The sequence below is a fragment of the Pogona vitticeps genome, chromosome 1 (assembly GCF_051106095.1).
Source record: "Pogona vitticeps strain Pit_001003342236 chromosome 1, PviZW2.1, whole genome shotgun sequence".
In the NCBI taxonomy this organism is placed as follows: Eukaryota; Metazoa; Chordata; class Lepidosauria; order Squamata; family Agamidae; genus Pogona; species Pogona vitticeps.
The window spans coordinates 104,559,892-104,567,197 of NC_135783.1; positions in this window are offsets into that span (position 1 = coordinate 104,559,892).

A 7,306-nucleotide genomic window follows, 5' to 3' on the forward strand; every position below is an offset into this window, starting at 1 on the left:
TCCCTTTACAGGACCGGTTGCTGCCTCTGCCTTCTGCTTCTGCATTTGAGGCCCTTTCACTTCCCTCTTCTCCAAGGTCACTTCCTTACTTTCTCCAGTGATATCATTTGGTTTCTTTCTTTTTTGAAAAAGGACTGCCATTTTCTCTTGCTTCCCTTCTCTATGCATGAAGTGGTTCATGCTGTAATGTTTCTGTTTCTTCTCCCCCTCTTTAGATAAGGGTTTTTTTTTTGTTTCCTTTTTAAAAGAGAGGGGTTTGTGTTTTTAGTATTGATTTCATTTACTATTTATAATATATTTGCTTAATTCTTTTTAAATATTTGTATACTTACTGTTTTTAGCTTTTAAATACTGCATTTTTAATGGTGTAAGCCGCCTTGGGTTCTTTTTTGTGGAGAATATATAATATAATTGCATGCTGTCAAATCAATTCACTTCCTGGGTGAGAGAAGGCAAGATGGTGCTGAGAACATGATTAAGCTCCTAGTTGTTTTTGAAGGAATGTTAAAACTTAAACCCCCTTACTGCTTATCAACAGTGAAAAGATACTTGCCGAAAGAAAGGAAACAGCCGAAAGAAAGGAAACAACAATGTCACAGCAAGAATTCGCAAGGCCATACAGCAAAGATTTACTGCCTTCCAATTCTAATTAGTGTTGTCAGTGTATTCAGCTTTAACTGCACGGTAAGGGCATTTTTTTGAGCTGGAGTTATTTACCTTACATTATCTTGCATTACTAGCATAAGAAAGAGAGATCTTCTCTATGCTATTAACTCTGGTGGATAACTGTTAAAATTTGGAAAGCCCGGAATTACCACCCTGTGGCTTTAGATGAAAACTTACTTGTTTCAAAATGGTTTTTACAAGATAGGCATGTGAAAACCTGGCTTTCTCCCCTCCTGTATTAGACCTTCCTCGAGGGAAAAGATATAGACAAACTAAAACTTTGTCCTATCTGTTTATAAATAGGGATGGAAAGGAAGAAGGGGACTCAAACTGTTACAGTTGACTGGACTGTAAATTATGCAAAGAAAGGGCTTGGTATTGATTTGAAAGAACTTTAAAAAAAAACTGAATTATTAGCAATAAACCTGGCAACAGAAATTGCCCATGATGAATCAATAGTGGATCTAACCTCTGCGGGCTGGAGAAGCCCTGATCCTGTTTTCCAAGCTGGCATACCTGGGCCAATTCTAGAAAGCTCCTCTATCCAACATGATGAGGAAAGAGTTTCCAAAGTGACTCCAAGCACATCTGACAAGCCAAAACACCTAGACGAAAATAGTTTTACTCCAGCTTCATGTCTCAAACTCAGCCCTAAGAAACATACCTACATTTCAGGAAACTGATTTCTATGAAGGCTACAGTGGAAAAATACCTGGTCTTTGTAACTAAAGATTTGAGCTTAATCCAGAAATTCTCAAAAGAAAGCTATAGCTTGTTAACTGCTCTGGCAGACTTTTTAAAAGAATAATGAGAGGTCTCAGCTTCCAAAAGAAAACAATAATAGAAGTGAAGTGGAGTCAAAGGGAAAAGTCCTAAATACTGACCCCTCCCAAAATGGAGGGGAAACTAAAGAACCCAGCAAGGATTTGAAAAAAAGGAAGAAGGATGCCCCCCCCCAAAAGAGTAAAACCATCAAATCTTCCAGGAAAGGCCCAAATTCAACTAAACAACAGAAGTAAGTCCACTATGAAAGTCTGTTTATTCCTTTGTACATGAAAAATCATATTAAAAATTGTAAAGTTAGTCTTTAAGGTACCACCACATTTTTGTCATTTATTTGCTCTTTGCCCCCCTTTACCCCGGAATAATGACACGAGATTAGAAATGTGGATTAAACACGGGCCACACTTTATTGAAATAATCAATGTTGCCAATCCTTTGGCAAAGGGGGTCCTGCCATAGTGCAGAATCAGGTTTAAACACAAAGGTCTGAATGGACCCATTAAACAAACAAATGGTTGAGTCCCTGGCCCAGGTTTTTGCAGTTGTGAAGACAGAGAGAAACTCAGCCGGCCCATATTTGACCACCCCTGGACCTCAAGCCCTCCCTCTCCTTGTTGACTGTTGGTCCGGGTCTGACCCCAGAGCACATTTTCCCCACAAGCACTGTAATCGCATGATCCTCGGCGCTGGGAGTTCAGATGACCTATACATTACCTGAGATTGTTATGGGACTCAACAAAAAAACTGTTTTTTATGAACTACCCACCTGCGTGACCGAAAATTCCACCTCAAATGTGCCAATGCAACCTTTCCAGTATGGCACAGGCGAAAAATCCCAGCATCTAAAGGCCAATCAGGATACAGGTCAAAAATTCCTATCTGGCCCCAAAGGTGACCAGATAAACTCACACTAGAATATAGGGCGGGCAGGTGGGTGCCAGCAAAGGAAGAGGAAGAGGAGAGGAGGGAACAGCCCTTAAATAAGCTATTGTTTCCCCTCTCCCACCTAGCTGTTCACACGAGATTGAAGAGGTCTCACCACCTCCGAGGAAGAAGGCAATGGCAAGCCATGCTGTTGAAGTTTGGCTCGGCAGTGGCTCGTTCATTTATTTTATATTCCCTTTTAAAAACTTTTATTTTGTTTTTACCTAAAATGCTCATCCAAGAAGACGTCTAATCCCCCCAAAAGAATGGCCTCACAACTGAGAGATAGAAATGCATTCTGTAAGAAATAGTTATCTAATGATCTCGCCTTTATGGATTGCTGCCTTGTCATGGTAAAGGGGCTTGAGTAATTCAGAGAAGCTATAAGCTATGCCATGCAGGGCCACCCAAGGCAGACAGGTCATAGTGGAGAGTTCTGACTAAATGTGATCTGGCAAGCCACTCCAGGATCTTTGCAAAGAAAACTCAATGAACAGAAACAAAAAGCTAAAAGATATGATGCTGTAAGATGAGCCCCTCAGGTTAGAAGACATCCAACATGCTACAGAGCATGCTACATGCTACAGAGGAAGAGTGGAGGACAAGTACAAGTAGCTACAGAACTAATGAAGTGGTTGGGCCAAAGCCGAAAGGATGCTCAGCTGCGGACATGCCTGGAAATGAAATGAAAGTCTGATGCTGCAAAGAAAAATACTGCATAGGAACCTGGAATGTAAGATCTATGAACCTTGGGAAGCTGGATGTGGTCAAAGAGGAGATGGCAAGAATCAACATTGATATCCTGGGCGTCAGTGAACTAAAATGGATGGGAATGCGCAAATTCAATTCAGACGATTACCATATCTACTATTCTGGGCAAGAATCCCGTAGAAGGAATGGACTAGCCCTCATAGTCCACAAAAGAGTGGGAAAAGCTGTACTGGGATACAATCTAAAAAATGAATAATATTATATAATAATAATATAGAATAATAATATAGAATAATAATTATGAATAATTTCAATATGAATCCAAGGCAGACCTTTCAACATCACAGTAATCCAAGTTCATGCACCAACCACCAATGCTGAAGAGGCTGAAATTGACCAATTCTATGAAGACTTACAACACCTTCTAGAACTGACACCAAAAAAGATGTTCTTGTCATTATAGGGGACTGGCATGCTAAAGTAGGGAGTCAAGAGATAAAGGAACAACAGGTAAGTTTGGCCTTGGAGTTCAAAACGAAGCAGGGCAAAGGCTAATAGAGTTTTATCAAGAGAACAAGCTGGTCATCACAAAGACTCTTTTCCAACAACGCAAGAGGAGACTCTGCATAGGGACATCACCAGATGGGCAATACTGAAATCAGATTGATTATGTTCTCTGCAGCCAAAAATGGAGAAGCTCCATACAGTCAGCAAAAACAAGACCTGGAGCTGATTGTGGCTGTGATCATCAGCTTCTCATAGCAAAATTCAAGCTTAAACTGAAGAACGTGGGAAGAACCACTGGAGCTATTAAAGGAACATTTTGTGTAGAGATGGACATGATAAAGGACAAAAATGGGACCTCACAGAAGCAGAAGACATCAAGAAGAGGTGGCAAGAATACACAGAAGAATTATATCAGAAAGATCTGGATGTCCCAGACAGCCCAGATAGTATGGTTGCTGACCTTGAGCCAGACATCCTGGAGAGTGAAGTCAGATGGGCCTTTGAAAGCATGACTAACAACAAGGACAGCGGAGGTGATAGCATCCCAATGGAATTATTTAAAATCTTAAAAGATGACATTGTTAAGGTACTACACTCAATATGCCAGCAAGTTGGGAAACTCAGCAGTGGCTACTGCTTCATTGACTATGCAAAATCCTTTGACTGTGTGGACCACAGCAAACTATGGCAAGTTTTTAAAGAAATGGGAGTGCCTGACCACCTTAGCTATCTCCTGAGAGATCTATATGTCGGACAGGAAGGAACAGTTAGAAATGGATATAGAGCAACTGATTGGTTCAAAATTGGGAAAGGAGTACGACAAGGCTGTATATTGTCTACCTGCTTATTTAACTTATATGCAGAATACATCATGCAAAAGGCTGGACTGGATGAATTCCAAGCTGGAATTAAGATTCCTGGAAGAAATATCAACAACCTCAAATATGCAGATGATACCACTCTGTTGTCAGAAAGTGAGGAGGAATTGAAGAAACTCTTAATGAGGGTGAAAGAGGAGAGACATCACTTTGCCAACAAAGATCCGCATAGTCAAAGCTATGGTTTTTCCAGTAGTGATGTATGGCAGCCTCTCAATATCAATGATATTCTTGTTATAGAATATTTATTTTATGACTATCATTCCCTTTTTACTATGGTGATGTTTGAGAACTGGATGAATAATAAGAGGCTATATGAGGATAGAAATAAATTTCTTAATGCAGGCCTGATAGTGGCTTAGCTCTTCAAAAATAATACTCCCATTGCTCTGTTTCATAAACAGCCAAGAAATAACATAACATTTAATGGGGTTGACCCACTAAATATCCTAGACAACACACAAATTAATCATCACAGGAGGTCGAGGCAGAGTTCAAAATGGCAACACCATCAAATGATACATGAGCTAAGTGTTGATTTGGACCCAGAAGAATTGAAACTTTTCAAATTTTACATAGTCCTCCTGACTCCTCGGTCACAAGTGAAAATAAATGAAAGCCTTTTATCTCTACAAGATGTTTTCATCTACTATAGGACCACAGACAAGAATGCAAGACCTCAGGTTTGAGACATTGAGGAAAATTGAGGAAAATTAATAGTCAGATAAGGTTACATAACCAGAAAAGTGTCAGGAACTGCAATGTGTTCCCAAGTCCTCCAGTTCTACTGGAAATAAGACTCAGACAACTTAGTTCCCATCACCAGTCTATTTATACATAGACAAATAGACAAACTGGCAACATCTCTGCTTCTGAATAACATGAGCTCTCAGAGCAGTTGAGTTCTAGATAGCATAGGCTCTCAAACTGAACCAAATTGTACGTCTTCATACATGTTTATATTCACAGCAGCCAATGACAAATTACATCAGCTTTTTACATCTTACATCATCTGCTTATACAGTATGACTCTTCAGTTTTCTTGATTAGTTGCACCTGTTATGTTTGACCTTCATCACATATCTGTTAATAAATTCTGACTTCATGACAATATCAAAATCTTGACAAAAAGTGAAACCTGGCACCCAAAGCAGAATTGACATTATAATGTTTGGTGGTGTTTCACTTCCTTTTTGGCAATGAAGCAGCAGCCACCTAGCTTTAGCAGGGCTACTTTTTGGAACCTGGCCTCAATAGTAAAAGTTATAAGTGATTAGGCCTTTTCTTGCCTAAAACAGAGGCATTCAATTTTTGCTTCACTGAGTCTCTCTGAGAAGACTGGTTATAGGCCTTCACTGTCCCACCTTGAAGATTCATGAAGGCAGTGGCTCTGTCTGAGGAAAAACCATACCCATTAGCTGTTGTACTGTACTTCTCTCAGGCCCACTGTTGACCAAGATTGAACAACAAAAGTGGAACTGTCCTCATGAGAGTTTGCCCTCATTAAAATGGGAAAATCCGAACAGTGGACTTTTTATCGGTCAGAATGAGATTTTAATTGTACTAAATAAAGGTGTAAACTTACTTCTAGGGGCATAAGAAAACATTGTCATTTACTTGCTTGATTGGGATAATGCTAATACTCTAATTTCTTAGTTATACCTGATGGGGAGTAACCTATTCATTCCCTCTGCTTATTCAGTAATTCATCAGGCAAGAGGTTGGACAGCTTCCAAGCTTATATAAGAGGTAATACTGGATGCCTCCTTGTACGTACATACTCAGAAACTGCCTCATTGCTTATATAGTGATTGAAAAGAATGAACAGGTTTTTATCCATTGTATTCCTTTAACAAGATGCAGTGAAGAAGAGCAAAACCTCCAGCTGGCTCCTGCTAGCCCAGCATCCTCTTTCCACATTGGACACTTTGTGGACATTGGCAATCATAGCTTGAAAGTAATTGCTCTTTCCTGCTGTTGCTTCCCAGCAGCTGCTGTTCAATTTTAGTTCATGAAAAAGACAAACTGCTTCTGAACCTGGATAGTCCATATGACTCTCATGACAAAATCTATTGATCAACCTAGTCCCTGTGAGTTTATCTAATGACCTTCTAAAACCACCTATGGAAGTGAATCCCCTAAATCAATTATGCACAGTGTGAAAAAATAGTTTCTTTCATCTGTCATGAATCTAGTGCCACCAGCTAATTTCACTACATAACCTTGACTTCTTCTAGCTTATAAGAGTAGGAAAAACTTATGTTTGGTCTCCTTCTGAGTACCATCCATAGTTTTATAAATTTCCATCATACTTTCTCATTTATTACCCACACACACACACACACACACACAAACACAGACACATGCTCACATATTGAGGTATCTCACTGAGATGAGACAATGCCAATTAATGAAAATGAAGACTTTAGCAAGTACATATTCTTTACATTCCTAATCCAGATGATATCAGTTTAAATATAACCATAGGCAGGGGCAGCTCATTCCTCAGGATGGGGGCCACACACCAAAATTTTGTGGAGAAGGTTCCATCCATCCCAATCACGAGCTCCCCATGAGTGTGTCTTCCCTTTCCCCACTCACATGGATCACTGATCACATGTTGCATCTCATTTTCCATGTTGATACCCATTTACCTGGAGTAGTGGTTCTTAACCTTGGGTTACTCAAGTGTTTTTGGACTGCAACTCCCAGAAGGCTTCAGCACCAGCTGTGCTGGCTGGGGTTTCTGGGAGTTGCAGTTCAAAAACACCTGAGTAACCCAAGGTTAAGAACCACTGACCTAGAGGCACTCCAAATTAGGCTTTCATTAAATGTCT